Source organism: Patagioenas fasciata, chromosome 8, assembly GCF_037038585.1.
Source record: "Patagioenas fasciata isolate bPatFas1 chromosome 8, bPatFas1.hap1, whole genome shotgun sequence".
Classification (NCBI taxonomy): Eukaryota; Metazoa; Chordata; class Aves; order Columbiformes; family Columbidae; genus Patagioenas; species Patagioenas fasciata.
In genome coordinates, this window is record NC_092527.1 from 31,005,404 (window position 1) to 31,022,949 (window position 17,546).

Below are 17,546 nucleotides of genomic sequence, written 5' to 3' on the forward strand. Positions count from 1 at the left end.
AAGGAATGATAGATGGTGTCTCACACTCCCAAGCTTGCAATTAAAAAGAAAGGAACGGCTGTATGGTAAAGAGCAGAGAAAGCATCCTTCAGTCACATATCCTTGACACAGAGATGTCAGCTGTTCAAAAGAGATTTTAACATCTCTGACATTAGGACAGCAAGGGAATGGAAAAGTAAGCAAAACAAAACACTGGAAGGGCATTTTAACACTGTGTTAGGCAAATGAGAGGATAAATGATGACTATATATTGGATGGTGGTGGGAGGGTTATAAACATTACAGAGACAATTGCCGCTAAATGAGGTGTATCCCAGGCAGCTGTCCTGATGCATTAGGAGGCTGTTCTCAAAAGAAAAGATTCTCCCATCAACACTAAACCAAAACAAAATAGAAAGATCCCTTCCACACAGCTCACATGCCTCGAATAACTCAGCAGCATGTGAATCAAACCCTTCCAGAGGGAGGCTGTGTTCTGTCCGACACCTTTTGGGCATTATTTGAGCATGGACATGCACTCTCTGTAAACCTTAATTATCAGAGTAACCACAGAAGCAAGCAAGTCTGCCCTGTTTGTATGGACTTTTATGCCTCTGGTCTCTGTGTGGTACATCTGCGAGCCTCCATGATGGACCAGCCCATTGGAGGGACTTGGTTGGCTATTATCTTGCTGGATTGCTCTGATCACAAGCATTATTGGTTTCTTTCAAGGTCCATTTTTCTGTCATGCCATATGAACCTCTGACTGTCTGAGGTTTCTGTGTTTCTTTAATGGAAATTTTCTGTGTGCAGATGTAAATGCAGTGCAGTGTGAGAATACAACACTCATATTAAAAATAGTAGTGTTTGTTTTGTTACTGCTAATAACATGTGCGGCTCTTCTGGAGCACTTTCCGTCACTGCACTTTGTATTACATTATCATTTCACAGGCAGAGAAACTGAGGAAGAGACAAACACAGCATCTTGTCCTGGAAAATAGTGCCACAGCTGAAATACGATTTAAGACTTAAGTGCAGTGACCTGTCCAGAAAGCACTGCCTATCTTTGGCCTGTAGGAAAATTATAGTCTAAGACAACTGTGGTTGCTACTCCAGTGAAATATTCTTATTTCTGAAACTGAGCTCATGTTCAATACTCTTTCATGTCCTTGTTATGCTAGAAGCCTCAACAATGCTGACTTCAGGGAACTCAAACACTGGGTCTCCCCCACTGCATTAACTGATTGATGCTGGCGTAAGGTTTTCAAGTCACATTTCTTTTCCAGTGGTCAGTATATCAATAATGATCCATGGTGCAGCCTCAGGTGTTCCACAGAATGATGGCAAGTCCCTTTTAACCAAACAAAAATATGTCTACAGACAACAACACAAAATGAAAATAAGGGAAAATAAATGAAGAGGCAAAGTCTACAACTAAGTTTTACTTGATTGAAAGTGAAATCTATTCTGGCACAAGATGGTGCATGGGGTTATTTTTTAAAACACTTCACTTACTAGAGACTGAGAGTTACTTTTCTCACGGATTTGTAAACTGGCTATCCTCTGAGGCGTGCTGAGTGGTAGGATGCAGATATTCTGCCACTACACAGCCCATCACCTTATAGAATGGAGTGAGAGCTACCTGCTGTTTACAGCTCTGACAGGAGAGACCCATGTCAGAAATAATGTTGATACATCCCTCCAAAACAACAAGATGGTCTGGAGCAAAAGAGCATCTCAGTAGGAGGGACTCCATTTGCATAGACATAGTATTGCTTTCTATGAGAGCTATTGCTGCTGTTGGTACTACAATCACATCCAGATTTGTCCCAGGGCACCAGGGCTCTTCTGTACAGACTACAGTCATAGTCATTTCATGGAGTAAGAAGCATCTCTGGCCCCAGAGCTTCAGATCCAGATGGCTTAAAGGGAATGTCATGGAGGCACCCCAGAAATCAACATAGGCAGGTAATAAGCTCCAAACAGACTTTATTATAACCAGAACTGTCTAGTGGAAAACCAACTAGAAATGGGGTCTATCCAAAATTATTCAGCACTCCGACAACATTTACTAAACTGCAGGCTGGATGTACCAGTTGGGGATATTGTTACTGTATGACCACACCAGAATGATGATCCACAGCCCATACACATACACATACACTCACAAGAAGAGGCCTCTCTCACTCATGGGCACTCAGAAGAAATAATCACTTGCCTGAGGGGAGCACAGGCTCATTCAAGGATATATCCAGAAGAAAATAACCACTCACCAAGGAGAACGTGAGAGCTCTCAGTCCCGGGAGTCTCCTTAAACAGTGTTCCTGGTCTCAAGGGAGGGCTCTGATCACAGTCCTGCTGCTCCAAGAAGACCACTCAAAGGGATGTCTTCAGTGGCGGCCCCGTTTTATAGCCTGGGCAGCTCTGGCTGTGGTCATGATGAGCATGGTCCAGAAGCTCCTCTGGGCCTGGGCACCCAGTTGGCTGAGCACCCTGTCTGTTGACCAAGATGCTTGGGCTGCACTGCTGTAGGACTGAGCCTAGCTGAGCAGGCTGGAGAGAGCGTGTGTCCATATCTAAAATTGTGCCAGAGCAGAGGCATCCACTCTTGACTTTTAGAAGTCCCTTCTGGAGAGAAATGACATGGGGAACGCAGCAGGAATGAGAGTCTGGCATAGGCTTGGCGAAAGAGATAGTGGTAATGGAGGACAGAGTATTTAAACCTGAAAAAACGGAAGCGTTTTCCTTCTGATTGAAAATAATGGGGCTTCTAGCTACAGCCCACCATCCCCCGGTTAAGAACCTCCATATGGGTGTTGGAAATCTCATAGTATAGCAAGCACAAAATGAAAACCTCTCCCCTCCCTGGGTAGCAGAGCAGTCTCACTGCTGAGGAACACGATGGATTTTGTTTTCACCATCTTCTGCTTCACCACCTGGATGGAAGGAGGGAAAAGGAATTGCTTGCCCCCAGGCATATCCTTTGAAAATTGTAATTTTCCTGTAAGATTGCTTCCATCAAAAAATTCTCCTGAAATAATTTTATTTCTCTGTGCCCTCCTGCCCTAGTTTCTCTCCCCTTTTTCAGCAGCTGAATATGAAACCAGTTGAACATAGGACAAAAAATGACTTTTTCTTTCCCTTATTTTGAGAAATAAAATCTCATGGTTGATTTGTTGAAAGCTTCTGTTTTACAGGGAAATCAATTCCTCCTCCAACCCCTCTTCATTTTAAAACAGACACTAGAAAAATACCCATTCCCTTTAAGTTTGACAGATGCCACCACAAGGTGAGAAGGAACCACTGTTTCTTTCTGTATGGTCTTTTTTAATATGCTTTATACATGGAAACACTTCTTCATTCATCAGTTGAAAAGTTCATTTCTTCCTGCTGCCCTTCACTCCACTTTCACGTCTCCTAAGCCAACCGTGACTCTGCAACACAACTGACGCTGGTATAAAGAAGAGCTGTGGAAATGGAAGAAATTAAAAACTCCTCCAGCCCTAAGGCTAAGTATTGCTCTCCTATTTGTTTTCTCTGTATACTAGGCTTAATACTTTTTCTCAGCTGGGTACACGAGCTAATATACTACATAATCAGAGGGAAAATATCACCTTATAGAAATCTCATTTCTTATCACGCTTGAGGTTTCTGTGGATACTGGAAATACTTTACTATTTTGTAGTATGTGGGCAGAATAGAGAAGAAACAAAACAAGTGAATCATTATTTTCAGCTTTAGGGTCTCATTTATATTAAAAAGTCTAAGCACTCAAAGTGGAAGGAAACTCAATCTTCTTCCATCTCATGTGTGCTACCTTGTTACTGAAATCCAAGTAATTTCTACAAAGGAACTCAGCTGATGCACAAAAAACTTGGGTCTTTGGGGTGCATTTAGTGATGGGACATTCACGGCCCACCTAAAGTACATATAGCAATAGTATGAAACTGTCTCCATATCCATGTTACTTGTTTTGGTCACTCTACATGGCCCATCTGTTCTGTGTGATCGGTGTATCTGTAGGACACATCTGTCTGGGTGGCTTTGGTCTGTGGCAGTGTCTTCAGGATTTCAGTCTGTGAGTAATAACCTACCCACACTGAGCCTCTCTATCTTAAATGGTGCATGAGTCTAAAGGAGTGCAAGCCTTTGAACAATCCCCTTCTGCCCGCTGATTTTCACCATTCATCAACTCATAATTTATCTGAGGTTAAAAAAATAAGATAAATATTTGGAGAGAGACACATTAGGAGAGAGGCAAATCAATCAATATAGCTCCTATCCTTTCAGAGTCTTTTAAAAAGCTGTAAATATCACAACACAAGAAGGCAGGTTGCAAGAGAGAGCTCAGCTTGAATTAGATACGCATCAGTGTGAGTAGAAGTTGATAAAACACATAAAACCCACCACCTCTGTCCCCGAAACCAGGCCTCAAGCCTCCCCTTCACTCTCAGCCACACTGCAGGGCAGACCGAGCTCAGCCATTCGGATCACCTGTCTTGTGATCAGATTTGTGTACTATCTAGTTATCTGAAGTAAAACGAAATTTAAGATGCAAATTGGAGTTTAGAGAGAAAGAACAAAAGCAAAAGCTTTACCACAACAAACCATGTGCATGACTAGGCAAGCCATCTTCCTCTGACGATAGTTAAATCAGGTTAACATATTTGCAGACTTGTTGCTTATAGTGTATATTTTAGCTCCATCCTTTCTATAGACAAAGGAATATTGAATAGTATTGCCATATTTGCAACTTAAGTTATTCTTTGCAAGCTTTTTTTTTTTTTTTCCTGTCAAAAGCTCAGGATCCTGGAGATACCTGATTTTGTGACTCCTATACTTTCATTCACACACACTCTTTCTCTAGTTTCCAACATTTCAGGTAGAAGTTTGAAAAATTCTAATTTGCCTCTCCATTCTCCACATGAACAACACAAAACAAGTGAAAAGATCACAACCTGACAAGGGTTTCACTTGGGATTTATCCTTGTCTGAGCTTGGCAGTGTATGTGCTGGTCTACTTATAATAAGAGACAGATGTCAGATCCTCAAGAGAACTTAGTTGCCCGTACTTCTCCCTGAGCTGGTTAAGGCTTCACGAAAGCTGGGAGAGAGAAGTGCCTAAGTGTGGGTGTTGTGGAGCTGGATGCTGCTGGCACTGCGCTGCTCCTGGGAGGGAAGGAAAATGATAGATACCATCAAGCTTTGAATGCAATCAGAACCACATGGAAGCACTGTACTTCCTTAAAGAATATCTTTATGGGTAGTAATAAGAAAGCCAGAAAGCCCTGCAGAGTAACTTACTCTGGAGGCTATGCCGTGAAAAGCCACAGGCTACGAGTATGATTAACAATAATGACTCAGAACCAGGATTTTTCCTTTGCACTGAAGTCCCCATTTGTTCCCAGTATACATGACTGGTACTGACAAGCCACCATTGGATTCATTAGGGAAAGTGCGCTGCCTGCAGATGTATCTAAATTTATAATGCAAAATAAATACACTTGTCCTGAGTATCGTGTATCACAGTGGAGACAGAGAGAGGAAAGGAAGAAGGGGAACTTCATACTCGGATGTGTCTGACATTGAAAACTGTGAAGTAGGATCAGGAAAGGATAAATAGTGAATTTGTAGAGGAAAAAAAAATGTATCACATTAGCTAAAGAGTGAAAGTTTTTTCATCTTGGGATTACTTCCCCCCAAACAGTTGGTTTGTTGGTTACTTCTGTCACTTGCTAACTCCTAATTAAGAAGACACTACGGGAAGCAGTCTCTTCATATCTAACTACCTGACAGTCACCTTTTTTCTTCAGAGTTGATCCTTTTTGAAAAGCTGGCTCCCAGATCAATTACAAAACAAACACAGCTTGGTTTTTGGAAGGGACCTTTTTTCTCTGTCACAAGCTATTTAGTTTTCCAATCATGTGGCAGCTTCACGTAGTCTTCCAGAGAGAAGGAAGAACACCGTACAGCAGAACAACTCCTAGGAAACATCTGCACCTGCTTTCTGCCCACACATCCACACTCATCTCTGAACCAAGCCACGAGCGGATCCTACACAGCTGCTACAAGGCATTATGTCAGGGTTTCATTTGCCAGCATTTCCACCGCTCTGGATTGCAATTCTGTCTCGTAACAGCTCCCAGAGCAGTTTCATCAAGCCACTAATGTCAACCAAGTAAATAATGCATGCTTCAACTTTGGGCTAAATATGCATTTGTCTGATAGACCGTAACAGCCACCAAGTCTGTTGTGCTAAGCAATCCTTAGCTCTATATTTACTGGATCAATGGAGTGCTTATAGCTTTGACACATAAATCAGTACTTAGGTAAAAAAATAAATAATTATTAAAAGTAAAAGAGCATTGCTGTTCATATATAGTACTTACATGGAAGAAACCTTCTTCTCTCATGTTGCTATTTTTCTGGAGCCCTCAGAGCCCTGGTCAGCAGACATGCTTAAACACAACTGAGTAATCTGAAGTCAGTGTCTGAGCTTCACCCATTTTAACCATGACTGCTGCAGAACAGGGAAGGTTCTCACAGGTTCTAACCTGTCCCCTCAGTATCATTTCAGAGCAGCTGACACTACCCAAGGCACTTGAATTATGTCTTGCTTATTGTATGAGAAGAGACAAGACTGTGATACTGGTTTACTTGTCTGGGGTCTGTATCTGTTAAGGACAATAGGACTGCATGAGGATGCTTCTGCAGGACCAAAATACACAAAGACAAAATACAGATGGCTTATGCACTTCGACAAGAATCACAATTTAGTAATCATTTCCCTCATGGTCTCTGATACACATCAGCTCTGTAGTGTATTGTCTCCCTCCTCTGACTGGACATGGGAGTTGGAGGAGGCAGCTGGCTTTATCACTCAGGTCATTGATAGGAGGTACCAGTGACTGTGGGTCTTATCTAAGGAAACTCTAAGGAAGCCACATGGTGGATGCTGAAACAAAATGCATCATTGTTGTGTGAAGAATAATCTGAATTCAGAAGTGAACCAGCTCAGAGGATTTCTTCTTCCAGGCTTTTCTGTTGGTAACCAGAACAGTGGACATCGCACCTTGTCTCTTATTTTTCCACAGATACTTGGTATAAAATGTGGAGTACACACACACCTGCAGCTCTTTTTGAGCTTATAAAGGCAAAGCTATTCCTAAATTTCAGGGAATAATGCTATCTATGAGATGGTGATTCCAGCTTGTCCAATTTCTTGATGAGTAGGATCTGTGGAAAGGTGAAATGAGAAGAAACCTTCTTTAACTCAGGACACTATGAAGGTGGGGTGGACATTGAGGGCACACTGTGACCTAGCTGGTAGTATAAGCGTTAAACTAGATAGCTGCTTAGTGCCAAATCACTGCAGGCAACTTTGGGTAAAAACCTATGAGGGATGCTGTGCTGAGGGAGGTTACTACTAAGGTCTGCTGTCCATCATCTAACACAGAGGAAAGAAGAAATTTCAAACTAGAGTTAGCAGAATAGTTGTGCAGCCCACTACAGAAGTCTTATTTTCAAATGTATTTACTCCAAAGTCTTTCTGTTCCTGTCACCCAAGACCTAATATTACTGCAATCCAGAAACCAGGTATTTCTGAGCTTGACTCTCAACTATCAACACAGATTTCTCAATTAACTCTTATTACTACTGCCTCCAGAATCCTGACTCTCATTTTGCATGTCGAAGCATCAGCTGTCTGTTCCAGACCCTAATTGTGTTGGTTGTGACCTCTGTAAACTAATCTGCTATAGCCATTTGAGCAATTAATGTCTTATGCAAAGTTTAGTACAATCTGAATAAATAAATAAACTAGGCAAAAATAGATCTTTTAATAAACAGCCTGTCTGGCAGCAAAATATTTGTTTAAAAATTCTAATGATGATCATGATTTATTAATGCACTTGTCAACATCTGCTGCTGAGAGCATTAGGTATGCCTCAGTGGGATTTGCCCTGATTTGTTGAACATAAGTCAGATAGACAACAATCATGTAATGAAAAGTATTACAGTTTCTGAATCCTATCTTTTTAATGTATGGGGGGAGTTGCTTCCTGCCCTCTGTGAATCTGCTCTTTCTTTATAACTTTATTATTAACAATGAAAAACATCTCCAAATCAGTTCCTCGGTTGGTGTACCGTGTTCTGTCATCTCCTGTGATCAGGTGAATCCACCCCATCAAAGCTGATTTGAATATTTTAGTGCCTGATGGTGAATTGAAGAGGAACATGCTATGTTTATATAATTCTCTCTAGAAGGAGGAATAAGCAGAGGTGATATATCTCAGTAATGGATAAACTTTAGTTTTCCTACTCAGGTACCTTCACCTACGTCACTATTTCCAGAGAAACTCTGTTGATGTCAGAAGTGGATTAAAATGAGGAATGGGTACACATTGTATTTATACTATACATATCATGATGCTCATCTCAGTGGGCTATTTTGCAGTCATGACCGATATTTGCATGTCAATTCGCATTTTCTTTATATTTTTAGCTGTCCTGCTATATATCTGAATTTTCTCTCTAGGCATTTACTAGGCATTTCCAAAAAAAACAAACAAACCCAAACCCAAAGGAATCACTGTTATTTTCACACATGGGTGAAAAGGGGTGGCTAAATTCTACAGAATTTAAAATTCACTTTTTATTGTAAATTTTATTACAAAAGATCCTTAAGTGCTTTAAGGTAGGACTGACTGAAAATCAAATTCTTACAGCTGCTTTTGAACTGACACTTATTATAACTACTGCAGTATCCTCACTGTCCATGAAATGCTGCTCTTTTGGGTGTGAAAAAGTGCAGTGGTTGAAGTTCTGGAATATCTGGATTCCCCTTCCACTCTCAAAATTGAAATTTAACCGTTTAATCACTGAACCTTAAGGCATTGGGCAGAAGTCTCTTGTCATCTCTGGGTTTCATTCCCTGAGATTTTCACTGGGATGGAGTCCACATCCCATTCACCCTGCTACTCAGTATTTCCTATCAGCTGTAGAGGGTGTTTCCCAATCTAGCATGCTGGCTCATGGCAATCCCATTTGGTACCCACCAGGAACAAACACTCCTCAGACATTTCCGTGTTGCCCCCAGGCAGAGTGCTGGTAGGCTGACGGTGGCAGGATGAGCAGGAAACAGCAAGTGAGAGGAGCCCCAGCAAAACTGACTTTCAAATGTCAAAATATCTTTAAAACCTTCACAATCCCAACCTAGTGCTTTAAGACCACGATGAAAAGTTTGCTATCTTTCCAGACACATCAGCAGTGAGAATCTTTACCTAGAAAATGATGAAGAAAATGATCCATTGATCTATTAGTCAGAAGCTCTATAGCAAATCTAATGAACAGCAGAAAAGATTTTCCAGTGCAGTAGAAGCCTGTTAAACAGATTGTCCTGGTCTTGGAGGCCAGTATCTAGTGGAGTGCCTCAGGGGTCAGTACTGAGGACAATATTATTCAATATATTCATTAATGATTTAGACGAGGGAATTGAGTGTACTATCGGCAAGTTTGCTGATGACACTAAGCTGGGAGGAGTGGCTGACACGCCAGAAGGCTGTGCTGCCATCCAGCGGGACCTGGACAGGCTGGAGAGTTGGGCGGGGGATAACCTGATGGAATTTAACAAGGGAAAGTGTAGAGTCCTGCATCTGGGCAGGAACAATCCCAAGTTCCAGTATAGGTTGGGGCATGACCTATTAGAGAGCAGTGTAGGGGAAAGGGACCGGGGGGTCCTGGTGGACAACAGGATGACCATGAGCCAGCACTGTGCCCTTGTGGTCAGGAAGGCTAATGGCATCCTTGGGTGTATTACAAGGGGGGTGGTCAGTAGATCGAGAGAGGTCCTCCTTCCCCTCTACTCCGCCCTGGTGAGACCCCATCTGGAATATTGTGTCCAGTTCTGGGCCCCTCAGTTCAAGAAGGACAGGGAACTGCTGGAGAGGGTCCAGCGTAGGGCAACAAAGATGATTAAGGGAGTGGAGCATCTCCCTTATGAAGAAAGGCTGAGGGAGCTGGGGCTCTTTAGTTTGGAGAAGAGGAGACCGAGGGGTGACCTTATTAATGTTTATAAATATATAAAGGGTGAGTGCCACAAGGATGGAGTCAGGCTCTTCTCAGTGGCAAACAATGATAGGACAAGGGGCAATGGGATCAAGCTGGAACACAAGAGGTTCCACTTAAATTTGAGAAAGAACTTCTTCTCAGTGAGGGTAACAGACACTGGAACAGGCTACCCAGGGAGGTTGTGGAGTCTCCTTCCCTGGAGACATTCAAAGCCCGCCTGGACACCTTCCTGTGCGACCTCACCTAGGCGTTCCTGCTCCAGCAGGGGGATTGGACTAGATGATCTTTTGAGGTCCCTTCCAATCCCAAACATACTGTGATACTGTGATACAAAATGTCATTTTCTTAACAGCCCTATAACACAGATAAATAGTGGCTTAAGGACAGAGGTAGCCTTTGCTCAACTTCATATGTTATTTTGATCTCTGTTTGTGAACCCTGCTCTCTAGAGGCTTATTCCAGATATTCATGCAATGCTTCTTTTTAGTTAAATAACAAAAATCAGTGTTTCCCTGGGCACATCAGTCCTCATGTCAGGTTTATTTCTCTATATATTTTAATAGGTCTTTCTTTTCAAAGGCATTTAACAAAAATCTACTTGGTGTGAAACCAGCAAGGAAATCTATTCATTTAACAGATTTAGTCTTTCAACCTGTTCAGTTCTGTATTGTACTTGATCTTTTGATCTTCCAGGTATTTATACTCCTAGCAAGCTTATAGGTTCAACTGATATTTGTTTCTTAAGGAGACATCTGAATTGTCAAAATTATGATGCATTATTTATTTTTTCATTTTTTTCGTTCTATGGAAGGCAAATCTGTTAACAAAGATCTATTGTTTTTAACCTGTTAGTAACTTGGTTTCTCTGTAGTAAGGAGTGACAGAGATTCTTTAGAAGAAAAACAAACAACAAACCAAACATGAAGAACTGTACAGATGCACTGAAGCATAATACAAAGGACGGCAAGCCTGCTATCACTGCTGTACAACTCCTCTGTTGTTCCTCTTGTTCAGGACAGGCAGCATGTGGTGGAGATATGGGAAGACAGAAGTGGTACTCAAACAAGGGTCACCCCTTTGCGGTTATCTATGGAAGGGCCACAAAGCACAAGAAGCAGAGCGGGACTGTTGTGGTTTCACTTTGTTTCATCACAAGATACACAACAGCTAGTGAAAAGAAAAAAAACAGAAAGAAGCAGCAAGCTGGATTCATCACCATTTTTTAAATAAAATTTCTGGCCTGGAAATTGGAAAAAGAAAGTAGCAAAACTTGTTCGAGTAATTGAAAAAAAGCTTTAGAAAACTTGGAAGGATGAGTGGACAGAAGAGGACAATTTTTTGCATTGCATTTCTACTTGCATTGTGTTGCAACAGTTCCTAAGCAAAGTACAAGAGAAGCTTTATTGTGATATCAGATTTACATGGTAAAATTTAATGCAGTACTTGTCAGTTATAAATACTGAAAGTATCAATAGAATGTCAAATTATACTTGACTTCAGTCTGAAATTGTTATAAAAGCACAATCCAAATTTACAATCACTTAGCCTTTCTTCCCCGCTGCCCTTTTTTTCCTCAGTAAAGCTCATTATATGAGATTGTTCGGGAGCGGCTAAATATTTTTCTTTTCTACTTGAAGTCTGGTGATTCATTGGGGTTTACATCACCACTGAAATCTTCTACCCTTAGAAATCAATGGCTGAGGACTGGAGTGGGGACCCAGCTTTTTAATTATGGCTTGAAGTAATGTAATTGTGGATTTTAATGGCTCATACATCTCTTTGACATATCATCTGAGTTTGTTGGAAGTTTTGAAAGCAATGAAAAAGATTTCTTGGACAGTGAGCTACCAAAAGAGAAAGCATTGACGTTAATTGGAGTGTAGACATAGTATCATTTAATACCTCTGTATTTTTTTGAGATATTTTGCACATAGAACATTCCGGCATGGTAGAGGGGAGCATAAGAGGAGATGCCTGCTGCTCCTTCTGTTCAGTGATATTTTATATTCCTGGTGCCTCAGTGAGCATAACAGTTCTGATCACATGAGAAATTCAACATTGCCAGCCCTGCCTACTCAGAGAGTGAGTCTGGTAAGATTTCTGAACGTTAGGATACATTGGCTGACAATACAGCATATCAGAGTCATAGCACCCTATTCCAACACTTAGTGTTGGATATTGTTGATACTCTGAAATAAGGCTTTTGTCTCAAGCCTATAGCAAAAAAGTCCATTTATGAAGTTTGCCTAGCCAACAGGGAGTTACAGTAAATAATCAAACAGTCCCTTCAGGCTTCACATGTCCACTAGCCTCTGGCTTAAGAAATCATCACCCGCATAAGAACTAAGCAAGGTCTTTTTAAATGCAATAAACACCTTTCCCAGAAGCTTTGATTGAAAGTCTCTGTAAATGTCATGGCCTCAGTATTAATAGTCTCTGCTGATGTTGGTTAGGTAAGTGACACTAATCAAACTCATTCCATTCACTGTCCAGGTTATTCCACCATCCTGCAGGGAAGTGCCTGTGCCTATTAACATCCTTTTCATTAGTGATTTTATGATTCTTGTGAAATACAGAGGAATAGGACAAAACACAACTTGGAAAGGAATAGCCTTCTCTCATTTACAAAGACATTACCTACATATGTTGGAGCTTTGTTCTGTTTGATTAGTTATTGCAGTTGTTAAAAAACTTGGCTTGAGCCTGGTCTCAACAATCAGCACAAATCAGGAGGAACCGAATTATCTAGAATTATTCCCTTGTTACTAAGGGAAAACAAAACAGGTAATACAGGCAATACAATGAAAAATAGGAAATACATGTTAATGAAAGTATTAAGTTACATTTTGTCCTAAAAAGACTCCCAGGAAAAAAAAAAAAAGGCAACAAAACCAATGCATTCTTTGCAAAAGACAAGAATAACCCTATGTAGGCAATGGAGAATGGCAGGCAGAAAAAAGGCTTTCCAAATAAATCCTTGAGCAAGGAGTTCCTTAGGTTATTTCAAGAGGAAGATAGGATTCATCCAAAAGTCTAAGTAAAATAAAACACAGCATTAAAAAGCCTTCCTGATAGAATATCTCCTTGAAGTGACTTAATTCTTTAATACAGACCCGCAAGAACTAAGAAGAATTCAACTACCTAAGAAATTAAAAGAATCTCCAAAGTATTCACTAAAGTGGCATCACACCTTTCATTATGTCCTGACATCCCAAAATGAATGAGGGTGAGAAGGGACAACATTAGATACTACAGTGATCTTTGCTGCTGTCACTGGGGTAGCTTCACCTGACAAGATGTTCAGTGTCCTGTGGGCCAAAATGTCGTGTGATTGTACAGAGAGAAATTGTCCATGAAATTTGGCAGTGTAAGCCTGATCTGACAGTGAGAGCATAAGGAAGATATGTGACTTTTTTAACATAGCACAGAGCTCAAAGATGAAGCAGAAGAGAGACCCCAACCTCTTCAATATGTTGCTTTTCCTTGGCACCAAAGTCACCGTGAAGCAGCATCTGCCAACCCTGGCAGTCAAAGGAGCTTATGGCAGCATCTGCCCCTCATTCTGGACATATCAGCTGCTTCTCACATCAGGCAGAATTGCTCAGAACATGGTCACTGCTGTCAGTGGCTTTCTGGTATCAGATCAATAGCACTGTGCTGCTTCAGAGTGACAGTTCAATTGGAGAGGAATTCTGACATCCGCATTTCAGAAACAAAGCCAAATCCTGCAGTGGAGAGCCACAGAAATGCCCCTTGAAAGAGTTAAATGTTTTTTGTCAAAGATAGCTCAGATTTTCTTAGGGATTAACTCCCAGCAGCTAGTTTATACAGTGTGTCAGGAAACTGTGACAACTTAGAAACTATTACAATTTTATTTCTCTTTTTCCTCCTCAAAAACATCCTCATATTTGAACCTTAAGGTGCACTGGACAAATCCCATGAGATAGCTAGATGCAAAGCAATCTCTGTTTCAGCTGGATAACAATCTGACTACTGGTGTGATACCACTTTAGGATGCATGACTGCATTGTTCTGGAGCTGAGCATTTCTGTTGTGAATGCAGTAATTCTCTCATAACAGGTAATTACACAAATTACATATATAATAAAATCTGTTCATGGCTGCATGCCAACTTGAAAAAAAAATACGTAGTGATGTTGAATTTGAGAAAACTTTGCAAAACCCGTGCTAGGAAAGCCTGTACCTCCATGAGTGAAGATTAGGAGTCAAGTGAAGCTTCCAGGTCTTTAGATCCAGCCACGCCACTGTGTTTCAATCTCATAGCCTAGGAAGTCTCAAGGTCCAACCTTACATCAGTCCCAAGCAGATTCAGCTATATTTGAGCTATTTCCTCTCCAAAATAGACATGGAAATCACAGGTCTGACATTTCATTAGCTCAGTGATTTCCTCTCCAAATGTAGGCATGGGAGTCCAAGGAATATATGACCTTGATGTTTGAATAAATGTCAGGCACCATAATTTAACTCTTGCCTGCAGAATCAATTTATCTTCAATCATCTTTCTTTGCTGTTTTTTGCTTTGGCTGTCCTTTTGTCAGGACCGAGGGTGGAGAGCAAAGGTAAAGCTGATGAAGAAGCAACCTTCACAGTCCCTGAAAGGCCACATTATCACTGTGTTGCTCTCTTCTAACAAAAGCCAGCCCAGTCTTATCTGATTTTACTACTGAAAAACAACACCTGAATTGCAAATCAGGTTTATAGGGTATAAATCAGATTGGGTATATCTCCAACACCTCAAAACTGACCCCAAATTCCCTATTTTGGGCATGGGATGGTGAGAATCCTCCCTGGAGGCTGATCCTTCTGGCCTGCAACTCCAGAGACATCTCTGCAGTGGGAAGCTATATGTAGCACTGAAAAAGGATGGACTTTACCCTGGCAACTCAGGAAAAACTCCTGATAACAGCAAACACTTTGGAGAGGATCCTAGGGAATCCTAGGGCCTGTAAAAGCTTCTGTCTAGGGAAAGGAAGCTAATGAAAAAAAGGAAAAGTGGTCACCCTTGTGAATACATCAGTGTTGTTTGAGTTCCTCAAGACAAGCCTGCTGGGAAAGACATGAGACACACTAAAATGGGACAGAACATACTTAAGGTCTCCTGGGGTCTGTGCCTTGCTCTGCTGTAGACTCACAGCATGATATTGGACATCTGACTGAGAGTTCTTACAGAAACAATGGTACCCAGTGTGACGTGCTCAGGATATATCCACCTTTCTGTTAGAACACTGCAGTGATGGGCAGTGCTCGACTAGAGGACAGGCAGCTTTGGTTATGGGGCTGTGGAACTACTTGGGGAGCTACAGCACCTGAGCAGCAAAAGAAAAGTCTTGAAATAAAAAAGAAAGGGAAATCACCTGGGCACCTGTGTCCTAGTGAATTTGCAGTGCCTGTACGTATCTGGACATGGGAATTTAATTGTTTTCTGCAGCCAGAATATGTAGAGGAAGAATAGATAGTAGCTACGTTTGGTGCAATATACAAACTTCTCAGTCACACAAAGACTACGAAATCCACTTTCTAACCGATTAAAAGTTTCGTATTAAGGAGTCTGTCATTATAATGCTGCAGAGAAGACTCCTGAAAGGTTTGAAAAGCCAAACAAGAGCTGATTAGCTTCAATATCAAAGCAGAGGGGCTCATTTAGTCCAGTGCCATTGATCTTAAATACAATCTCTTGGACAGACAGCAACCTCAAAAAGAAAAATAACAAAAAAAAAACCTCACTGAAAAGCAAATCACAACATGACAATTGTAAAAAAAAATAAAATGGAAACATTTCAGTTCTTCCAAGAGACATAGGAGAAATACTGCCTATGATTTTGCATCTAAATACACTTTGAATCAAATTTTTTCATCAACCAACCAAATAGAATCTTTTTTTAAAAGTCCTTATAAATATAAATGCCTGCAATCTGGTCAGCTATAATAACACCCAGTGGTTCAGATAATAGGGATATTTACTAGATGGAATATTTGAAAAATCCACATACCTTGACTCTACAGCTCCAGAAAATTCTCAATAAGATGGATCTGACTCTCCTTTTACTGAGGTCAGATAGAGATAAAACTGAGCCTTTGAAGTTCGAGTCTTACTGTCCACATGCTGGCTGAATTTCCAAGGCTATGAGAAACTTCCCTTTACAAATTCATTCTTCATAGAGTAGTCTTTTGAACATTAGGCCTGTGTAACTTTGAATTCACGTGCTTTTTGAATGTACTTATAGACCGTGTTTTCATGGTCAAAGATATTAATATTTTTCCTTATGGAAGAAGGTGGGAAAGACACAAGATAACGTACTTGGTACTGGTAGGTAAAATGTTATCAATAGAGTTTCAACATTATATACTGACTGGGCAATGGCTGCTTAATTTTTTTTTCTTGAAAAGTGACTGTATGACTACAGCACACATGGAGGAATTTATGCATCAAGATGAGGAAATCATACATGTGTTTAGGGCACTTGAAAGTGCGGACCTTCCAGAGAGACCTGCTAGAAGTAGGAGTAGATATCAAGAAAGATAGCCGAGACCAAGGAGTCATCCATGAATCAGCCCATGAAAGAGACATTTGCTTCTGTGCATAACAAAGGAGTGCAGATGGGGAAATAGAAATAATTATTCAAAAATATTTTGCAGTGAAACAATAGCACTGCTTATCTCATCTCTGCCCATCAACCACAATGACTGATTCATGTCCCTGATGTACTTTGGAGGGACAGTTTAATCTAGAAGACGATATGCTAGGTGAGGAGTTGGGAGATCTCCCTGCTCTTCACAACTCAGAATCTTTTTTTCTTTTTTCCAGTGTCTGAATTTCCCCCCAGGGCACTGGGCTACTGGCAGTTTCTGACAAACAGCTTTGATATCTGCTAGTTAGAATCTCTTTTTCATAACCAGGTAGGAGCCTATTCAGAACAACAAAATTGAAATGTAAGTGGTACTTTCCCCACCCTTTTTCAACGATCTTTTTCCTCTTCTCTGTAGGATGAGCTACTATAGAGCAAAGATGATCAGTTAGATTCAATCTTTGCTTGCTCTGGCCATTCTGACAAAACAGACTGCTACCTAGAGTGAATTATCCAGATATTTGGAAAGGGAAGTATATGCAATAAGATGTATTGGTGGAGGAGAGGATGACACTGTGACCCAGGCAATTGCTGGCTAGAAAACAGCAACTTATTTTGTGCCTAGTGAAGTCTGGAAGAGATATTAGGCTGTGTGCTCTGAGTCAAGAAAATACTTAAGTACAGGACTGAATGCTCTGCTGAATTGAAAATATGTTGGTTTTGTTTTGTTTTAATGTAGAGCAGCTGGAGACAAATTTTAATTCAATTATTTGATGTTCAAGGCTCTGGTAATGTCCTGCTTCAATACAACAGGACATCAAATCGCATCAAATATTATCTCTAGCACAAATGTTGCTTTTGAACAAGTTTAGAGGAACTCCATACGCTTGTATTTGGAGTAGTTGAGTTGCTG